This window comes from Pinus tabuliformis, chromosome 4_2, assembly GCF_031772625.1.
Source record: "Pinus tabuliformis cultivar Carrire ecotype Pingquan chromosome 4_2, CPIR1, whole genome shotgun sequence".
Classification (NCBI taxonomy): Eukaryota; Viridiplantae; Streptophyta; class Pinopsida; order Pinales; family Pinaceae; genus Pinus; species Pinus tabuliformis.
Genome location: NC_142304.1, coordinates 470,481,136 through 470,504,642, shown reverse-complemented (window position 1 = coordinate 470,504,642; position 23,507 = coordinate 470,481,136).

Genomic DNA, 23,507 nt, shown 5'->3' with positions numbered 1-23,507 from the left:
AGTGCATCCTAGGAAAAACAGAGTTTTGCATTAAAATGGCCTAAACTATGATGTATGGAAGGAAATGTTGGGAAATGTTTTATGAAAGGAAAGCATGCAAAAGGACTATTGCAAATCAGGAAGTGAATATGATAAAGAAGATCTAAAGAAAAGCAAAACTGGACTATCAACCTACTAGAGAGCCGCAAACATTAGAAGTTCTAGGAATGAGGAAAATTTGTGTTTTTGGGGCAGTAAGAAAGTCTTTCCTCAAATCATGGTCCTAGAGGGAGGAAGAGAGGCCAGGGCACTATTTCTAGCCTTTTGAATCTTCTCTGATCACTACTTAACCTGCTACAAAAAGCACAAATGGAAGCAAGCTACTAAATCATCAAAAGCAACCTATGCTTAACCATAAGAGATATACATCTAACAACAAACTAATCTACAAACTGAATTAAAGCATACAAATACAAGTAAAGAGAAGCTTAGATGCTTGGATTCAGCCCTAACCCAAGAGCTTCAGCCCTCTGAAGTAACTCAGTGCTAGCTCAAAAAGGATTCCATCTTCATTATAAAAAAATAGCAAGATTACATAAAACTGTCACAAAATAGTAAGCTCGAAATTTGAGCAGAGTTTACACAAGAAAAAAAAAGGTCAACCCTAGTGGGGCTCTAGGCCTCTCTACTTACACATCTAAAGCTATCAATAGCTTCCTTAAAATCAGGGAGGCTTGGCTCCCAAAACTCGAGATAAATATCAATCATCTTCCACTTGCTCGGTTGCCTTCTAGTGCATGATTTGAATGCTTGTACTCTGAGCTGAATGAGGGAGAATTCGAAGTGAGGAGCAATAAATGAGGGGGATTCCCTCCTATAAGTCCTCTCCTCTATCTACTTTGAGTTATTGCTACAATTTGACCACTAGATCCTTGACTTTGACCTCGAAATCCATCAATAATCTGCATTAAATACATGTTAGACCACATGGCATAATAACCAACTCAACTCACCATATATGCATAAATATAGTCAGAAAATCCTATAATAAGCTAAGAAAATGGTTGATTTTCCTAGGTTAGGAGGTAAAATGAGCCCATATAATTACCCATTTATGAGGCTCACTATCACCCCCTACTAAAGGTGTTGCTCATCCTCTGAGTAACCTAGTCAATCTCTTCGTCTTTTATGGCCTTGGTGGCCTCCCTAGAATTCCAAGCTTTTGATGTGGTCTACTCATGTTCTCCATAAAATCTTGCTTTCCTGTCTATGTCTTTCCATTGTTCCTTCTCTTCTTCTTCTCTTCTGCCTTCCAGCATGCCTAATATGAGTGGAGGACTCAGTTTGAGGCCAATCCAGTGGACCTTCAGCCTTTGGATGGAGCGCTTGTACATTGGCACTCTTCTCAATGCCTCCTTCAGCCTCATAAGGGAATGGTATTCCCTAATCTGCAAGCTGTGGGGTATGGTGTTCCATATTCTCATGCATGCATGCACACAGTCCTCCCCAAGTAGCCTAAACATATCTTCAAAGTGTGCAATGGCTCGTTCCTGATTAGTTAGATATTTAGGGGCAATCTAAGGGTCATTGGCAAGCAGGTTGTGTGTGCTGATGAGTGCCATAGGATCTGATGGCTCAGATCTTATCATCAATGGTTCATTTTTCTCTTTTATTAACAATCTTTTCATTTCTGTTGGCGTCAATTCTTCATGGTTCATCCATGATGCCATGGCCATTAATTGTAGATCCCCTAGCTTGGCATTGGGGTCCCACACATTCAGGTCCGTGAGGGCCATGTTATGTAGATAGAACTCTACCATCTTTGCTTTGTCCTCGAAGGTGATTTGGTCACACAAATCCATGAACTACCTATTGGAAATAATACTGAGGGGGGGGGGGGGGGGGGGGTGAATCAGTATTATCAAATCAATTATTTTTCATTTCACAATCAGATTTGTATACACTACTTCTGCTATGGGAAATTGTGTATATACAGTATTGTGTCTAAAGGAACCAACGTATATCAGGAAACTTAAGATTCGTTAGATGTAGATCTTTAATCAGTGCATCAGGACTTCATTAATCATAAGAACAGTAAATAGGAGCAGTAAAATAGAACAGACCATCACACACATGGACAAAAAGATATAAGGTGGAAACCCAATGTGGGAGAAAACCACTTGCTGCAATTTGTCTCTATCTTCCTTTAATTAGAAACTTCTTTTTACAATGATTCTGTACTGGTGCAGTCTTATACCAATACGTAGGCTGCTACTTGCAGAAGGCTACAACCTTCTCTCGTTCTCCATCTTCTCCTGGAAGGGAGCTACAACCCCCTTAGCTTTTGTACTAGCTGAGGTACTAGTATGTAGGTGCTGACCTACAGAAGGCTATAACCTTCTCTTTTCTTCCAGGGACCACGTTTCATAAATTTTCAAACTGGATCCATGAATAACATCAATCAAACATCAAGTATATCTACATCAACCAATCTCCTTTGCACCAAAAAAACTGAATCAAATAGTCACTTCTCTAAATGTTGTACCCAGAAAACAGTAATAGTAACCAGACACCAATTCTAAACCTAGAACACTGCAGCAATAATCAGAAGTAGGTAAAACATATTTCAAGAGATGTACGCTACTTCAATTTGTACAACCTGTGTGCATACGCTTCTGAATTAAGGCCAACCTGCGTATACGCTGTTTTGAATTACAGAACCAGTGTGTATACATGCCTTTGCTTTGCTGAACCTGCATACAGATCTATAAAAGATAATTCATTCTTTCAAATAATCAGACATTAGGTACACCCAAATTATCAGATTTATAGATCAAGTCATGCGGCAAATATAACAGATCAAAATCACACAAAAGATACTACTATTCAAGTGTTGAGTTTTGACCCATCAATAAAACTTATCCATCTTCTTGCGCTTAGGTTCCTCCTTGATTCAGATTCAGCTATGCACCATAAACCAATCACCAGTATTTCAGATCTTTCTCTTCATAAGATATTCAAATACTTGAGTCAATCCTTTGCCAAATGATCTCCTCCTTTTTATAGTCTTAGGCCTTACTCAAACCATGGTCCAAAACCATAGACAAACAATACTAGGGACCCAATAGGTTCAATACTTCGGACGCAATACCAAGGTCCAGAACCATAGGTCCAAATACCATGGACCCAAAAAATAAGCTTTCCCACATGTACGCGCTTTTCTATGCATGAAAGTGCGTGTATACGCATACGCGACTTTTGATCATCAATACTGCGTGTATACACGGCTGGGTTAAGAGGAACCTACGTATATGTATTTTTCTTCCATTCTGAGAGCTTGAATTGTGATCTGCCATCTGAGTGAGTTGCCATCAAGGAAAACACCTGTGCCATAGTGCCAAACCTGTGTCATAATGCCAACAATCTCCCCCTTTGGACTTGATGGCAACCAAATCATTCAAAGTCATTCTCCCCCTTTGACATCAAGGGCAAAGGGTTATGCTCCCCCTGAGTACATGCTGGAATCTCTGCTCTGCTGTACTGTCCATGCTCCCCCTGACTGTAGGCAAGGTCTGCAAGAAGATGTTCTACAAGAAGATACATAACCTTATACATCATAAATGACCTTCCTACCACCAAAGACTCATACATACATCCATCTCCCAACCAAGTGGGGATTGACTCATCCACCAAACCATGTAGGGATACACCAAAAGTTTACACAAGATAAAACAAGAACATTACATTATCCATCCCATGCATAGTGGGGAAATCAAAGTAGGCCATTACATGACCTTGAAAAAAACGAAATACATGACATAGAGACGAAATATCTACAACTAGATAGTTATCAACAACTATCATCAACAACATCTGTCAATCATCATTCAGATCAGTAACCATGTTCTCCTTCTACACCTATTTCCCTTGAGACCAAAATATTGTGAACTTGAACCAAGATCTTCTAGGATAATGCCAACAATGCATTATTAGAAGAAATATGTATGCTCCCCCTAAACCTGTGCCAGATGGTCTTTGTCAGACCCATATCAGACTCCTTTCATCCTGAGCCTGGCCCACTGTTTGTCTTCAAACCAACATATACACGACTATATCCACATAAACCGGTGTATGTACGCGGATTCTCCTCATTAAACTCGCGTACAACCACTTTTCTCTTAAACAGACAAGTTTCAACAATAGGATGATGCATCAACTACTCCCAGCTTCTGTCTGAGGTATTCAAATGTCTCCCTGGGCAGTGGTTTGGTGAGTATATCAGCAACTTGTTCCTTGGAGGGAACATACTCCAATTTGACCTTTTGTTCAAGCACTTGTTCTTGGAGAAAATGATATTTGATAGGTATGTGCTTGGTCTTTGAATGCATGACTGGATTTTTTGAAATGCTGATTGCACTTGTATTATCACATAAAATAGAGATAGGTGGAGTACAAGTGATTTGAAAATCTTGCAGAATTTGCATCATCCAAAGGAGTTGTGTGCAGCAAGATGCAACAGCCACATATTCCGCTTTAGCTGTAGATAAAGCAATTGAACTGCCTGAAGGTGTGCTTCTTTTAGATTTGCCTGGAATCTTCCAACTATTCCCACTTCATGCATGATGTCTGGTCAGGTACCTGTCAGATAGAGCAGACTACCAATCATGGATCTATAAGTTGGTTGATGTACTGCTGCTGAATCATCATTGGCGCTGAGGCTGCATCCTGTTACCATAGGGGTACATACTGGTTTTGAATTTTCCATGCCATATTTCTTCAATATCTCCTTGAGGTACTTGGTTTGTGACAAGAAGATACTGTCTTTATTTTTTTGGACTTGTAAACCAAGAAAATATGTCAGCTCACCAAGCAAGGACATTTCAAAATCTTTCTGCATCAAAAAAGCAAAATTTTGACTCATGGCTTCTTCATTGCTACCAAAGATGATATCATCAACATACACAACAAGTATTAGCAATTTATCATTCTCAATTTTTCCATATAGATTGCTATCTGCTGATCTGTTAGAAAAACCTTGTTGATGGAGGTATTTGTCTAGATGATAATACTAAGCCCTTGGAGCCTGTTTAAGACCATAGAGTGCCTTCTTAAGTCTGCATACAAGTCTTGAATCATTTCCAAGGATGAATCCATCTAATTGCTCAATATACACTTCTTCTTCCAAGTCTCCATTTAGAAAGGTAGACTTCACATCCATTTGAAAAACTTTGAACTTCTGAAAGCTAGAAAGAGAAAGGAACATTCTTATGGCTTCAAGTCTAGCAACTGGTGCAAAAGTTTCTTCAAAGTCTATACCTTCTTGTTGAGCATAGCCTTTACAAACAAGTCTGGCCTTGTTTCTAATAACATCTCCATTTTCATTCAGCTTATTTTTGAATATCCATTTTGTCCCTATGACATTCTTATCGTTTGGTCTAGGGACCAACTCCCAAGTGTTATTCTTTTCAATCTGCTTAAGTTATTCATTCATGGTCGTGACCCAGCATTCATCTTTACATGCTTCTCTCACATTTTGTGGTTTAGTGGAGGAGAGCAATGCTAGATAGCTTGAAGCTTCTAAAATAGTTCTTCTTGTTTATACACCCGCCTCGTTCTGCCCCAAAATTTGAGTTTCTGGATGATTCTTCTGAACATACCTGGATGGAGTCTTTTCTTCTATCCTTATCTGTTCTTCTGGTGCCTCATGGGTTTCTTCTTCACCATAAGTTTGATTTGATGTTGAAGGATAGTCCTCATGATCTTCGAAATCTTCAGATTTTACCTACCTAGGAATGTTTCCTTCTTCATCAACCACTACATCAATACTTTCAAAAAAATTTCCAAGTCTTTTATTGCAACACTTGTATCCTTTGCTGTCGGGAGAATAACCAAGGAGAATGACTTCATCTGCTCTAGGTTCAAACTTGCCAAGGTTTTCATCAGTCCTTTTGATGTAACATTTGCTTCCAAAAATCTTGAAGTATTTAACCGTGGGAGTCTTACCATACCAAAGTTCATGAGGAGTTTGAGTGTTGTTCACCCAGACGTTTGTCTTGTTGAGAATAGTAACCGCAACAAATGTAGCTTCACCCCAGAACGTTGCGGGAGTTCCAGACTCATCAAGCATAGCACGAGCCATTTGTTGAACTATTTTGTTCATCCTTTCCACTACTCCATTTTGTTGAGGAGTCCTTGCAGTAGAGAATTCCCTTCTTATTCCATGTTCTTCACAAAAATCGAAAAATTCATCCGAGGTAAATTCCCCTCCTCGATCAGACCTAAGGCATTTGATTCTACACTCTGGTTCATTTTCAACAAAGGCTTTGAATGCTTTGAACTTTTCGAAAGCTTCATCTTTATGCTTCAAAAGTCCTATCCAACACATCCTTGAAAAGTCGTCAATGAACAATATGAAGTATTCTTCTCCTCGAGGTGACCTCTTCCTAGTTGGACCACATACATCAGTATGGACTAGTTCAAGTGGCCTACTAGTTGATCCTTCCTTCTCAGGGAAATTAGTCCTAGTTTTCTTCCCGAACGGACATGATTTGCATATTGTATTGTCTAGAATTCTGATGTCAGGGAGATCACGAACCACCTGATATTTGCATGCTTTCCTTATCTGAGAGAAGCTTAGATGCCCCAATCTTCTGTGCCATAGCCAGTGTTCATCATTCTTGCTTAGATAGCATTATTGTTGTCCTCCCTTGAGTATGTATAAATTATTTGGTGTTCTTATGCCTTTGATCATTGTTTCTCCTGTATCAAGCTCATGAACAATACATCCATTTGATCGAAATATTACCTCATTTCCTTGATCACACATTTGACTAACACTCAATAGATTATGCTTTAAGCCATCAACATACATAACATTTCCAGCTTTGACCTTTTCTTTCAAAAGAACAGAACCTTTACCTTTTATGAATGCAGGGGTGTCATTTCCAAATGAGACCTTATTTTCCTTTTCTAAAGCACTATATGATTGAAGTTTTTCTTTATCACCTGTCATATGTTTCGAGCATCCATTGTCGATGTACCACTAATTTTCTTGCCCTACCACATATAAGGCTATACTGCATCTTTCTGGTTGCGGTTCTTTCTTCCTCCATGTTTTGGGACTCAATGAAGCTTGCTCCTTTTGAGTTGTTTGCTGAAACCTACTCTTGCATTCAAAATCTTCATGACCAATGTTGTTACAAATAGAACATTCTATTTCATTTTCAAGAGCAGAAAAGTTATTGTAGGTTATTTTCATGATTCCAGTCACACTCCTTTGATTTTGTGCTTCTCTAGTCATGATGGTCTTGTAGGCAACACATTAAGTTGCTTTATGTCCAAAGTTATGACAAGAGAAACATTGGCCATTGAAGAAGTTCCTACAATTATCAAACCTTCCGTCTAGGTGATTATAATAGCCATTCGTTCTAGAGTCAAATTGAGAATGATCTACCTACGGTTGGTTGTAGCTTCTGTTCATCCTTGAAGTAGATTTCCTTCGATTTACTTGGTGTTCTCTATTCATTCTTGAAGTAAATTGTTCTTGATTTACCTAGTGATCTGCATTGTGCCTTTGCTATCGATTATCAACCTGTTCACTTCTCCTTGCTGCTTCAATATATCTTTTGGAGGTAGATAGCTTCTGTGCTTGAGATGCTTCTTCAGTATACCCAAGACCTATCTTGATTAGAGGAGAATGCTACACTTTGATTATCTCATCTAAAGTTTCAGATCCTTTAGCAAATCTAAGATTAAGAGCTTTTGTTTTCTCAATATCTTTTCTAAGTCCCACAATTTCACATTCTAACTTTTCATTGTGTTTATCCCTTTCAGCAAGTTGGAATGTCAGAGTATCTATAATCATATTCTTTTCTTCTAAACAAATTTTAAGTTTAGAAATTTCCTCATGAAGACCTTCTTCATCTATAGCATCCAAGAAATCATCATCTTCAAAAGCCATCAAAAGTCTATAATCATTACCTTGTTCATCTTCATCACTATTTGAAAATCCATCACTGTCTTCATGTGTATAATAGCTCTTCTTACTTACATTCTGTTTTCTATTCCATCTAACTGGTTCCTTACCTTTTTCAATTTTATCTTTATGAGGACACTTGGCTGCATAGTGACCAACTCTTCCACAAGCAAAGCATTTAAAAGGTAGCTTACCTTTGAATCTTCCAGAACCCCGTTGAAGGTTCTTGACAAAGTTTGATTCTTCCTCTCCTTCTGACATATGTCCTGACTCATTGTATTCTCCTTTTCCTGAGGCTTTGAATGCAGATTCTCTCATGTATGATGGTCCCCCTTTTCTCATTTCGAAAGTAGTTAGGATTCCGTGCAGCTGTGACATGGTAATGCTTTGAAGATTCTGCTTTTCTTCTATGGGCGAAACTTTTGATTCAAACTTAGAGGACAAAGATCTTAGAACCTTTTCAACCAAAGTAGCTTCTTTTATTTCTTCACCCAAGTTTTTCATACAATTAACAATATCATCTATACGTAAGAAATAATTAGCCACACTTTCATCATTGTGCTTTCTGAGATTTTCATATTGAATTCTGAGAGTTTGTGGTTTTGCACATTTTACCTGATCATCTCCTTCATAGCTCAGAACAGTCTTGTCCCATATTTCTTTTGCAGTTTTGAGCCGCATAACCTTGACAAATTCTGATTGAGATAAACTCCCTAATAGAGTATTGACAACCTTTGCATTTGTTTCATACTGCTTTTTACCAGCCATATCCGTAGGAGTTGCTGATGGAAATGTGTATCCTGTTTCCACGATATCCCAAACTTCTGTACCAAGAGATTGAAGATAGGTTGTGATACTTACCTTCCAATAGATGAAGTTGCTTCCATCAAAGATTGGTGGCCTGATAGATGCCTCCTTTTCATAGTTGCTCATGATGATAGATCTTCCTTCAAGCGATCAAGCTTCTTCTGAAGGACCCGCTCTGATACCAATTGTTGGAAATAATACTGAGAGGGGGGGGGGGGGGTGAATCAGTATTATCAAATCAATTATTTTTCATTTCACAATCAGATTTGTATACGCTACTTCTGCTATGGGAAAATGCGTATATATGCTACTGTGTCTAAAGGAACCAGTGTATATCAGAAAACTTAAGATTCATTAGATGTAGATCTTTAATCAGTGCATCAGGACTTCATTAATCATAAGAATAGTAAACAGGAGCAGTAAAATAGAACAGATCATCACACACATGGACACAAAGATATAAGGTGGAAACCCAATGTGGGAGAAAACCACTTGCTACAATTTGTCTCTATCTTCCTTTAATTAGAAACTTCTTTTTACAATGATTCTGTACTGGTGCAGTCTTATACCAGTACGCAGGCTACTAACTGCAGAAGGCTACAACCTTCTCTCATTCTCCAGCTTCTCTTGGAAGGGAGCTACAACCCCCTTAGATTTTGTACTAGCTGGGGTAATAGTACGTAGGTGCTGACCTATAGAAGGCTACAACCTTCTCTTTTCTTCCAGGGACCACGTTTCATAAATTTTTAGATTGGATCCATGAATAACATCAATCAAACATCAAGTATATCTGCATCAACCAATCTCCTTTGCACCAAACGAACTGAATCAAATAGTCACTTCTCTGAATGCTGTACCCAGAAAACAGTAACAGTAACCAGACACCAATTCTGAACCCAGAACACTGCAGCAATAATTAGAAGTAGATAAAACATATTTCAAGAGACATACGCTACTTCAATTTGTACAACCTGCATGCATACGCTTATGAATTAAGGCCAACCTGCATATATGCTGTTTTGAATTACAAAACCAGCGTGTATACGCGCCTTTGCTTCGCTGAACCTGCGTACAGATCTATAAAAGATAATTCAGTTTTTCAAATAATCAGACATTAGTTACACCTAGATTATCATATTTATAGATCAAGTCATGCGCCAAATATAATAATAAAAATCACACAAAAGGTACTATTATTCAAGTCTTGAGTTTTGACCCATCAATAGAACTTATCCATCTTCTTGTGCTCAGGTTCCTCCTTGATTCAGATTAAGCTATGCACCATAAACCAATCACCAGTATTTCAGATCTTTCTCTTCATAAGATATTCAAATACTTGAGTCAATCATTTTCCAAATGATTTCCTCCTTTTTATAGTCTTAGGCCTTACTCAAACCATGGTTCAAAACCATAGAGAACCAATACTAGGGACCCAATACCTGGGTTCAATACTTCGGACGCAATACCAAGGTCCAAATACCATGGACCCAAAAAATAAGCTTTCCCACATGTACGTGCTTTTCCATGCATGAAAGTGTGTGTATATGCATACACGACTTTTGATCATCAATACCGTGTGTATACGCGGCCTGGTTAAGAGGAACCTGCGTATATGTATTTTTCTTCCATTCTGAGAGCTTGAACTGTGATCTGCCATCTGAGTGAGTTTCCATCAAGGACAACACCTGTGCCATAGTGCCAAACCTGTGTCATAATGCCAACACTGCCTATAGTCTTAGAAAGGCATTGTGCCTCTTTGTGCCAAAGTTTTTATTTTCAATTGAAGCCATTGATCCTTCAGATAGAGGCCATAAGATTTGGTTGGTGTTCTGCATTGTAATGCTTCTATGGATAAGCTGGCCATGTATGCGAAATATGTCTCTTTATCCTCTAGCTGCCACCTTAGTAATTCATTCTCATTCTCAAGGTGGATTCTTGTAATGGCTTCTCTGTCTCTGAGAGCACTCAATTCCTTGCCCATTTCCTGAGTTTGTTTTCCATGTGGCCAATATCCTCAACTCCTTCGGACTTGGCTATCTGCATCCACCTATGCATTCTCACACTCTCTTCTTCCAATTCGAAAAACAGTGGAATTGAAAATTTATGTGGGATTATCTTGCCTTCCTCAAGTAGTCTGTAATAGGAGTCAAGATGTGGCTAGGGGTCAGGTTCTTATAGCTCTTGTGCTTCCTCTTTCACCTCTGGCTGTCCTCCTATCTTTTCCTCAAGTTTTTGTGTCTCTTATAGTTTGGATAGTGTCTCCTATAGGACTATTTTAGCCTCCTGTAGGTCTGGTTTGGGGTCCTGTAGAATTTCCTTTTGATTCCATGTAAAAGATCTTGGAGTCCTCCTTTCATAGGTTATGGGTGTCTTGGAAGGATATTCTTTCACCTTGGTAGATGGTGAATCTTCAATGCTAATTGGAGTCTTTGATGAGGGCTGAGGTTTGCCTATTTTAATTCTGGTACTCTTCCTTGCCCTGAAATACATGGAGGTTTTTCTTTTCCTCTTCTACTTTTGCTTTACTAGTGTATTGAGGGTAGCAAGGGTAGTTGTTGCTTCTCTTTCCAAAGTTTTAGGGGACTCTTCTCTTTGCTCTGCCCTTTCTTCCTCCTTTTCTCCCTCTTCTGCCTCTTTTTCCTCCTCCTGCTCTGTCTCTTCAACTCTCCCCTCCTCCATTTATTTTCTTTCTGCCCTCCTCTCTTACTCTGCTATGTCACCACTGGCTTCATCTTCTCCTCCTTGCTATTTTCTCTCCTCACTGAAAATAGGACTGACATCATAGGTTAATGCCTTGATATCATCCTTAGATGTCATATTTATGAAAACTTCCCATGCTATAGGGATTGTAAGGGTATGGAGGGCTTCTTCTACTAGGATCTCGATTAGGCCATGGTGAGCTAGCTGCTATGAATTTCCTGCTTGTACCTTGTTGTTGGAGTCAATGAGGGACTGAATTAGAAAGTAAGGGATATTGAACTTTTTATGTGTTGGGGTATCCATGCCATGTCTCAATTCTTGGAGGATTCTGAAATGATATCCATAAACAATGTTGTACCTCCCCTCACAAGAAATGTATTTGATCACTTGGTAGCTAACCTCATCCTAGGGATATGGTATACTAGCCCTCCTAATTCCATTTTTGTCTTCAACAAAGGTTTCATTATCTTGGAAAAATTTCCTCATGGCAGCCTCGCAAATTGGTTTCTCATCTTTACTCCAAGGCAACCCAATAGGAAGGGTAGTGACCCTACTGATGAATTCAGGGATTATTTCAATGGAGAGGCCTTTAATGGTTACATTAGCATGAGTGCTTGTGTGAGGGACAAGAGAGAGAGCAAATTCATGGGCAATTTCATCATCAAACCCTCTAAACTTCTCAAAGAAATTCATCTATTTTGCCCTTGTAAATATTTCCACCACTTGAGGATGTGCATGGAGTCTATTGGAGTTAGTGGGCTCTTTTATCGTAAACCCCCCTATCATACTACTTGTACTTCTTTTGAAAAACCAAATATGGAGGTGGAGACAAAGAATTTTGAGTGAAATAGAAAAACAGAGGGGACTGTGTTTTTAAAAAAAAACAATTTTTTTTATGTATTTCTACCCTCTTAAAGACTCATTTTATCTTCAATTTGAGACCAACTCTTTCACATTTTGATATTCAATAGAGGGAATTCATGAACCCTACCTCTTCAGACTGAAATTAGTGCCAAAAATCACATTTTATCCCTTCAAAATGACTCACTGCCCCTCCTGTAGAAGCCCATTGTCCCTCCTGTAGATTTCATGTAGGTGCTCCTATAGAAAATGCTGAGAGCAAAAATATGGAGGAAATTGATGGAGGATGGTGGATACGAGGCTGTGGGGGCATAATAAGACTACTATGTGAGGAGAAATGGAAGAAAAGGTGGTGAGAATGCACAGGGAGGAGTGCTCATTACCTTTTATGGTTGTTTTCGGTTATAAGTGCTGAGCTAGCAAGGTGTACGTTGCCTAGATTAGGACCATTGGTCCTCACCTACTTGGTCATCATGACCCCCCTCGTAATCATACCCTCATCATTGCATTGGAGTTAACTCTTCCTCCCACTACCTGTCCTTTGCAGTTTTTGCTTGAGTTGACTGTGCGCACGTGTGGGTGATATCTTGGTTAAGTGGAGTCAGCTAAATTAAGGTGGCCAAGTTAATTGGCCACCTTTCCCTCTTTCGATTTCAACCATCTCGTTGCCTTTGTATGATTTATAATTACACAAATGTAGATAGAGGAGTGACTTAGCTACTTAGCTATGATCCGAGTGTATTTGCTGCCATCGACTGTGAGGTGATGTGGCTTTCTCTGCTACATGCCTTCATTTTCCTTCATGCATGCTATCTCTGCTTGTTTATGTGTTGTTGTGTGTTTTTGTAGGTTCTTATTTTGCTAGAGCTAAGCTACATGTGCCTTTTCAACCTTCAGATGTGCTGTCCCTTGCTGTTAGTGCTGGACTTCTATGGGATCAACTGCTACAGGAATTCCTATAGGAGCTCCTGTAGCTACTTCTCCCCTTGAAACTTCAGCTATTCCCTATGCTTGGAGCTCGAGAATGATGCCATAGGTGGAGATGCATGATGGAGGGATAGTAGGTAAGCTTCAGGTAAAGTTAATGGTGCCTTTTCCTCCTTTTATTTTTGTTTCTTTTTTTCAAAACTGAAAAACTATTTTTTTGTGTTTTTTTCTTGGAAAGGAAAAAAATGATAATGATGCTTGGAGTGTGATGCATGCTTGGAAATGATGGAAAGGAGGTTTGAAGATGGTAAGAGGGATTATAGGTTCCTCATGAAGCTTTTCTTGTCCCTTAAACTGCCTCTTGTAGACACTTTTGGCTCTGTGTAATTCCTATAGGAGCCTCTTGTAGAAAAACAGAGCCTCCTATAGAAAACACCGTTTTGGAAGAAGAGGTATAGTGGGGTGAAAGAGATGCCAAAAATGATGGAGGAAGGTGTGGAGAAGATGAGATGGATGTTGGTATGAATTTCAGGGTCCCCTTGGCACCTTATTCTATTCCCTGTAGTCCTCCTACAAACTTGCAATGCAATAGAAATTATTTTTTCTTTCTCTTTTTTTTTTTGGAAACAACTAGGGCATCTCAGAGAGGTTTTCACCTTAATTTCCTACCTTGGGCACCTCAAATGGAGGTTTTCACCCAGGGATCTTATTCCTTTCCCCTTTTTTTTTATATCACTAGTCCGTCTCAAAAGAGGTTTCCACCCCAATGATGGGACTCAAGTGCCTCATGGAGGTTTTCACTTGAGTCCTTATTTTCTCTCTTTTTTCTTCAGTGAGTGGTTGAAGTAGAAGATAAGACATGCTCCACTACCATCACTATTTTATTCAAATCTTCAATAAAATCTCGCTTGGAGAGCGGTTTCTTGTAGACTTTCAAGTGATGTCCATTAACAAGCATGGGGATGGCTTCATCATCAACGGTTCTGATTAGAACTGAACCATTGTCATTTCACTTCTCCACAATGTAGGGTCCCAGCCATCTTGTCCTCAGCTTGCCTTTGAAATCCTTGTATCTTAAATCATAGAGTAGTTACCAATCTCCCTCTTCAAATTGCTTCTCCCTGATATTTCTATCATGCCATATCTTTCTCTGAAGCTGAACTACCTTTGTATGGAGAAGGGATTGCAATCTATATTCATCCAATCCATTGAGCTGAAGTGATCTCTCCTTCTGTGCATGGCTAAGGTCTAGGTCCAGCTGAGCTGCCATCCTTAAGGTATTGAATTCAAACTCTATTGACAGCAAAGCCTTCTTCCCATAGACCATTTCATAGGGTGTGAACCCGGTGGTGGTATTCCATGTTGTATTATAGGCCCAAGTAGCCTCAACTAATCTGTCCGCCCAGTATTTTCTGCTACTGCTGACTACCTTCATTAGGATCCCTTCCAATGCTCTATTAGTGACCTCCACTTGCCCATTAGCTTGTGGATGGTAAGGGATGGAAGTCCTGTGTTTGATCTTATGATGTGTGAGCAGGTCTTCAATCAGGTTGGGAGTGAACTGACTACCTTGGTCTGTGACCAACTCTCACGGATACCCAAAATTTTATAATACGTGTTCCTAAAAAACTCAGCTACTTTTTCTTCTGTTGCTGCTTTGATTACTTTTTTCTTTGCTCACTTTATTAGGTAGTCAGTGCACACAATGATGTAATTATTTTGCCTTGAAGGGGGGTTGATAGGCCCCACAAAGTCCATGCCCCACTTCTCAAATGGCTCAAAGGTCACTTGAGGTTGCATGGGAATTTCATCCTTTGGAGTGGGTTTCCCCATCCTCTGACACCAATCACACTGACTCGTGTATCTCCTCACATATTGATGAAGAGTGGGCTAGTAGTAGCCTGCTTGCAATATCTTGAAGGCGGTTCTTTTTGCTGCAAAATTACCTCCACAAGGCCTATCATGATAGGTCAGGAGGATGTCAAAGACTTCCTCCTCCCTGACACATCTTCTCAAGATCTGATCTGGGCCAAGTTTGAAGAGATTGCCTCCAATCCAGGTGAAAGGGGTGCTTTTCCTTACTATCTTGCTCTTCTCTTTTGAGGATAGGTGTGGTGGGAACTGTGTTGAAACCAAGTATTTTGCTATATCAACAAACCATGGAAAGAGTACTGATATAGCAAATGGGTGTTCATCTGGCATTTGGTCATCCACCATTCCTTCTTCACCTGCAGGCAAATTTACTCTAGATAAAAGGTTAGCAACAACATTCTCTTTACCAGGCTTATCAATAATGGTCAGATCAAACTGCTGCAGTAAAATCAACCATCTAATAATGCGAGCATTTACATCTAGTTTGTTCATTAAATATCTAATTGCAGCATGATCAGTGTGCACAAAGGTTTGATAGCCGGTGATATAATGTTTGAATTTGTTTAAGGAATGCATGACAACTAGGAGTTCCTATTGGAAATAATACTGAGAGGGGGGAGAGTGAATCAGTATTAGCAAATCACTAACTTTTTCATTCCACAATCAGTTTTTTATACGCTACTTCAGTTAGTGAAAAACATTGTATATATGCAACTGTAATTAAGGAAACTAGTGTATAACTTGCATACTTATAATTAATTTATTCTTTAGATGTTGATCATTAATCTGTGCATCAGAAGCATATAAAAAGTAACTAGGTACAGAAAAATAGAGCAGACAGTCACACACAAGAACACAAGATATAAGGTGGAAACCCAATGTGGGTGAAAACCACCTACTACAATTAGTCTCTATCTTCTTTTAATAAGAAACTTCTTTTTACAATGGTTCTGTATTGGGGCAGACTTATATCAGTATGCAGGCTTCTACCTGCTGAAGGTTACAACCTTCTTTCGTTCTCCAGCTTCTCCTGGAAGGGAGCTACCACCCCATTAGCTCTTGTACTAGCTGAAGTACTAGTACGTAGGTGCTAACCTACAGAAGGCTAGAGCCTTCTGTTTTCTTGCAGGGACCAAGTTTCATGAATTTTCAGATTGGATCCATCAATAACATTAATCAAACATCAAATACATCTACATCAACCAATCTCCTCTACACCTAGAAAAACTGAATCAAACAAGTACTTCTCTGAATGTTGTAACCAGAATACATTAACAGTAACCAAAAACCAATCCTGAACCCAGAACACTACAACAATAAACAAAAGTAGCTAAAACAAATTTCATGAGATGTACGCTACTTAATTATGTAGAACCTACATGCATATGCTGATGTATTAAGGCCAACCTGTGTATACGCTATTTTGAATTACCGAACCATCATGTATATGCTCCTTTGCTACATTGAACCTGCATATAGATCTATAAAAGATAATCTTACCCTTTTCAATTATTTAGACATAAGCAATACCCAGATCATCAGATTTATAGATCAAATCATGTGCCAAATATAATAGATCAAAATCACACAAAGATACTTCTCTTCAAGCCTTAAGATCTTGACCCATCAATAGAACTTATCCTTCTCCTTGCACTCAAGTTCCTCCTTGATTCAGATCTAGCTATGCCCAATTACCAGTATTCTAGATCTTGCTCATCGTAAGATATTCAATCCTTGAGTCCTTTGCCTAATGATCTCTTTCCCTTTTTATAGTCTTAGGCCGTACTTAATGATCTCTTTCCCTTTTTATAGTCTTAGGCCGTACTTAATACCAAGGTCCAAAACCATAGAGAATCAATACCATGGACCCAATACTTGGTTTCAACACTTCGGATGAGATACCATGGTCCAAAACCATAGGTCCAAATACCAAGGACTAAATACCATGGACTAAAAAATAAGTTTTCCCACATGTACGTGCTTTTCCTTGCATGAAAGTGCATGCATATGTATACATGCCTTTTGATCAGCGATCCTACGTGTATATGCGACTTGGTTAAGAGGAACCTATGTATATCTATTTTTCCTTCATTTTGAGAGCCTGAACTATGATCTGTCATTTGAGTGAGTTGCCATCAAGGACAACACCTGTGTCATAGAGCCAAACCTGTGGCATAATGCCAACAATTTCCCCCTTTGGACTTGATGGAAACCCCAAGATACTCAAAGTCATTCATGCCTTTTGTCATCAAGGGCAAAGGGTTATGCTCCCTCTGAGTACATGCTGAAATCTCTGCTCTACTGTCCATGCTCCCCCTGACTATAGGCAAGGTCTGCAAAAAGATTTTCTACAAGAAATAACATGACTTTATACATCATAAATGACCTTCCTATCACCAAAGACTCATACATACATCCATCTCCCAACCAAGTGGGGATTGACTCATCCACCCAACCAAGTGGGGATACACCAAAAGTTTACACATGATAAAACAAGAACATTACATCATCCATCCTATGCATAGTGGGGAAACCAAAATAGGCCGTTACATGACCTTGATAATAAAAGAAATACATGACATAGAGACTAAATATCTAAGACAAGACTATGATAGTCATCAACAGCTAACATCAGTAGCATCTGTCAATCATCATTCAGACTGGCAACCATGATCTCCATCTGCCCCTGTTCCTCCTGAAAAAAAACAGTTATGAAATTGAACCAATATATTCTAAGATAATGCCAACAATGCATTATTAGAAGTATATGCTCCCCCCTAAACCTGTGCCAGATGGTCTCTGTTAGACCCATATCAGACTCTTTTCATTTTGAGTCTGGCCCCACTATTTGACTTCAAACCAACATATACATGATTGTATCCATAGAAACCGATGTATGTACGCAGATACGCTTCATGAAACTCGCATACAACCACTGTTCTCTGAAACAGATAATTTGAACAACAAGATGATGCATCAACTACTCCTAGCTTTTGTCTGAGGTATTCAAATGTCTCCCTGGGCAGTGGTTTGGTGAATATATCAACAACTTGTTCCTTGGAGGGAACATACTCCAATTTGACCTTTTGTTCAAGCACTTGTTCCCAAAGAAGCTGATATTTAATAGGTATTTGCTTGGTCTTTGAATGCATGATAGGATTCTTTGAAATACTGATTGCACTTGTATTATCACAAAAAATGGAGATAGGTGGAGTACAAGTGATTTGAATGTCTTGCAATATTTTCATCATCCAAAGGAGTTATGTGCAACAAGATGCAGCAACCACATATTCTGCTTCAACTGTAGATAGTGCAATTGAACTTTGTTTCTTGTTGAACCAAGATACTAATCTGGAACCTGTAAATAATGCACCACCACTAGTGTTTTTTCTATCATCCAGGCTTCCTGCCCAATCTGCATCTGTATATGCATGAAGTGTGAGATTTGTATCTCTAGGATACCATAAGCCATAGCTTTTTGTTCCTTGAAGATATTTGAAAATCCTCTTAACTGCCTGAAGGTGTGCTTCCTTTGGATTTGCTTGGAATCTTCCAACTATTCCCACTGCATGCATGATGTCTGGTCGGGTACCTATCAGATAGAGCAAACTACCAATCATGGATCTATAGGTTGGTTGATGCACTGCTGTTGATTCATCATTTGCATTGAGGCTGCATCCTGTTACCATAGGGGTACACACTGGTTTCGAATCTTCCATGCCATATTTCTTCAAGATCTTCTTGAGGTATTTGGTTTGTGATAGAAAGATACCGCCTTTGTTTTGTTGGACTTGTAAACCAAGAAAATATGTGAGCTCACTAAGTAAGGACATTTCAAATTCTTTCTGCATAATCAAAGCAAAGTTTTGACTCATGATTTATTCATTGCTACCAAAGATGATATCATGAACATACACAACAAGTATTAGCAATTTATCATTGTTAATGTTTATATATAGATTGTTATCTGTTGATCCTTTTGAAAAAACTTGTTGCTGGATGTATTTGTCCAAATGAAAATACCAAGCCCTTGGAGCCTGTTTAAGGCCATAGAGAGCCTTTTTGAGTCTGCATACAAGTTTTGGATTATTTCCAAGGATGAATCCATCTGGTTGCTCAATGTACACTTCCTCTTCTAAGTCTCCATTTAGAAAGGCAGATTTCACATCCATTTGATATACTTTGAACTCCTAAAAGCTAGAAAGAGCAAGGAACATTCTTATGGCATCAAGTCTAGCAACTGGTGCAAAAGTTTCTTCAAAGTCTCTACCTTCTTGTTGATCATACCCTTTACAAACAAGTTTGGCCTTGTTTCTAATAACATCTCCATTTTCATTCAGCTTGTTTTTGAATATCCATTTTGTCCTATGACATTCTTATCATTTGGTCTAGGAATTTGGAAATGTTATGTATGTTGATGGCTTAAAGCATAATCTATTAAGTGTTAGACAAATGTGTGATCAAGGAAATCTATAGAACCTTTACCTTTTATGAGTGTTGGGGTCTCATTTGCAAATGAGACCTTCCTTTCCTTTTCAAAGGCACTATACGACTGAAGTTTTTCTTTATCACCTGTCATATGTTTCGAGCATCCACTGTCGATGTACCACTGATTTTCCTGTCCTTCTGCATATAAGTCTATACCACATCTTTCTGTTTGCGGTTCTTTCTTTCTCCATGTTTTGGGACCCAATGAAGCTTGTTCCTTTTGAGATGTTTGTCGAAACCTACTCCTGCATTTAGAATCTTCATGACCAAAGTTGTTACAAATAGAACATTCTATTTCATTTTCAAGAGAAGAAAAGTTAATGTAGGTCCTTTTTATGATCTCAGTCACATTCTGATTTCATACTTCTCTAGTCATGATGGTCTTGTAGGCAACACATAGACCAGCTTTGTGTCCAAAGTTATAACAAGAGAAACACTGGTCATTGAATAAATTACTGCGATTATCAATCCTACTGACCAAATGATTGTAGTTTCCATTGACATTCATTCTTGAGGAAAATTGAGAATGATTTATCTACGGTTGGTTGTAGCTTCTGCTCATCCTTGAAGTAGATTGACCTCGATTTACCTGGTGATTTGCTTTGTGCCTTTGCTAACGATTGTCAACCCATTCAATTCTCCTTGCTACATCAAGATAACTTTTGGAGGTGGATGGCTTCTATGCTTGAGATGCTTCTTCAGTATATCCAAGACACTGTGATAATTTCATTTAAAGTTTTAGATCCTTTAGCAAATCTAAGATTAAGAGCTTTTTTTTTCTTAATATCTTTTCTAAGTCCCACAATTTCACATTCTAACTTTTCATTGTGTTTTTCCCTTTCAGCAAGTTGGAATGTCAGAGTATCTATGATCATACTCTTTTCTTCTAAACAGATTTTAAGTTTAGAAATTTCTTCAAAGAGATCATCTTCATCTATAGCATCCAAGAAATCATCATATTCAAACTCCATCAAAAGTCTATAATCATTACCATGCTCATCTTTAACACTATTTGAAAGTGCATCTCTATCTTCATGTGTATAATAAATCTTCTTACTTACGTTCTGTTTTCTGCTCCATTTAACCAGTTCCTTACCTCTATCAAGCTTATCTTTATGAGGACATTTGGCTGCATAGTGATCGACTATTCCACAAGCAAAGCATTTGAAAGATAGCTGACCTATGAATCTTCTAGATCCTCGTTCAAGGTTCTTAATAAAGTTTGATTCTTCCTCTCCTTCTGACGTATGTCCTAATTCATTGTATTCTCCTTTTTTTGAAGCCTTGAATGTAGCTTCTCTCATGTCTAATGAACCCCCTTTTCTCATTTTGAAAGTAGTTAGGATTCCGTACAGCTGTGACATAGTAATGTTCTGAAGATTCTACTTTTCTTCTATGGCAGAAACTTTTGATTCAAACTTGGAAGACAAAGATTTTAAAACCTTTTCAACTAAAGTAACTCCTTTTATCTCTTCACCCAAGCTTTTCATGCGATTAACAATCTCATCTATACGTAAGAAGTAAATATCCACACTTTCATCATTTTGCATTCTGAGAGTTTCATATTGAATTCTGAGAGATTGTATTTTTGCACGTTTTACCTAATCATCTCCTTCATAGCTTAGAATGATCTTGTCCCATATTTCCTTGGCGGTTTTGACTTGCATGACCTTGATGAATTTTGATTGAGATAGACTTCCCAATAGAGTATTGACAGCCTTTGCATTTGTTTCATACTACCTTTTACCAGCCATATCTATAGGAGTTGTTGATGGAAATGTGTATCCTCCTTCAACAATATCCCAAACTTCTGTACCCAAAGATTGAAGATAGGTTGTGGTTCTTACCTTCCAATAGACAAGGTTGCTCCCATCAAAGATAGGTGGCCTGATGGATGCCTCCTTCTCATAGCTACTCATGATGAAAGATCTTCCTTCAAGCGATCAAGCTTCTTCTAAAGGACCTACTCTGATACCAATTGTTGGAAATAATACTGGGCGGGGGGGTCAATGTTGGAAAATCACTAAATTTTTCATTCCACAATCATTTTTGTATGCGCTACTTCAGTTAGTGAAGAACAACATATATACACAATTGTCATTAAGGAAACTAGCGTATAACTTGCAGACTTATAATTTAATTTATTCTTCAGATGTTGATCATTAATCTGTGCATCCGAACCATATAAATATTAACCAGGTACAGAAAAACAGAGCAGACAATCACACACAAGAACACAAGATATAAGGTGGAAACCCAATGTGGGTGAAAACCACCTACTGCAATTCGTCTCTATCTTCTTTTAAAAAGAAACTTCTTTTTACAATGGTTCTATACTGGGGTAGTCTTATACTAGTATGTAGGCTTCTACCTGCTAAAGGCTACAACCTTCTCTCGTTCTCCAGCTTCTCCTAGAAGGGAGCTACAACCCCCTTAGCTCTTACACTAGCTGAAGTACTAGTACGTAGGTGCTGACCTATAGAAGGCTACAACCTTCTCTTTTCTTCCAGGGACCACATTTCATGAATTTTCAAACTAGATCCATCAATAACATTGATCAAACATCAAATACATCTGCATCAACCAATCTCCTTTGCACCTACCAAAACTAAATCAAACAATCAGTTCTCTGAGTGCTATAACCAGAATACATTAACAGTAACCAGAAACCAATCCTGAACCCAGAACACTGTAGTAATAAAAAGAAGTAGCTAAAACATATTTCATGAGACGCATGCTACTTCAATATGTATAACCTGCGTGCATATGCTGATGTATTAAGGCCAACCTGCGTATACGCTATTTTGAATTACCAAACCAGCGTGTATACGCGCCTTTGCTACGCTGAACCTGCATACAGATCTATAGAAGATAGTCTTACCCTTTTAGTTATTCAGACATCAGTAATACCTAGATCATCATATTTATAGATCAAATCATGCACCAAATATAACAGATCTAAATCACACAAAGATACTTCTCTTCAAGCCTTAAGATCTTGACCCATCAATAGAACTTATCCTTCTCCTTGCGCTCAGGTTCCTCCTTGATTCAGATCCAGCTATGTCCAATGACCAGTATTCTAGATCTTGCTCATCATAAGATATTCAATCCTTCAGTCCTTTTCCTAATGATCTCTTTTCCTTTTTATAGTCTTAGGCCTTACTCAATACCAAGGTCCAAAACCATAGAGAATCAATACCATGGACCCAATACCTGGGTTCAACACTTAAGACGAGATACCATGGTCCAAACCATAGGTCCAAATACCAACGACTAAATACCATGGACTAAAAAATAATTTTTCCCACATGTACGCGCTTGTCCTTGCATGAAAGTGCATGCATACATATACACGCCTTTTGATCGGCGATCCCACATGTATAGGCGACTTGGTTAAGAGGAACTTGTGTATATCTCTTTTTACTTTGTTTTGAGAGCCTGAATTGTGATATGTCATTTGAGTGAGTTGCCATCAAGGACAAAACCTGTGTCATAGTGCAAAAGCTATGTCATAATGCCAACAGTTCCTTCTCGGTCATTGTATAGTTTAACTCTGCCTTTGACAAGTTTTTGCTTATAAAGTATATGGCATAAGGTAACTTTTCATCAATTTGTCCTAAGGCTGCTCCTATTGCTTTGTTCAAGGCATCTGTGTGAATGTGAAAGGGTAGCGCCCAGTTTGGGCCTCCAAGAATTGGGGCAGTCACTATTTTTCTCTTCAAGGTATCTAGGGATTCTTAACAGTTTTCTGACCATATGAACTCAACATCTTTGCCTAGGAGGCCAAACAAAGGAGACGCTAACTTGTTGAAGTCTTTAATGAATCTCCTGTAATATCCAGCTAAGCCTAGGAAGCTTCTAACATCTCTCACCTTTTGAGGAGGTTGGACCCTTT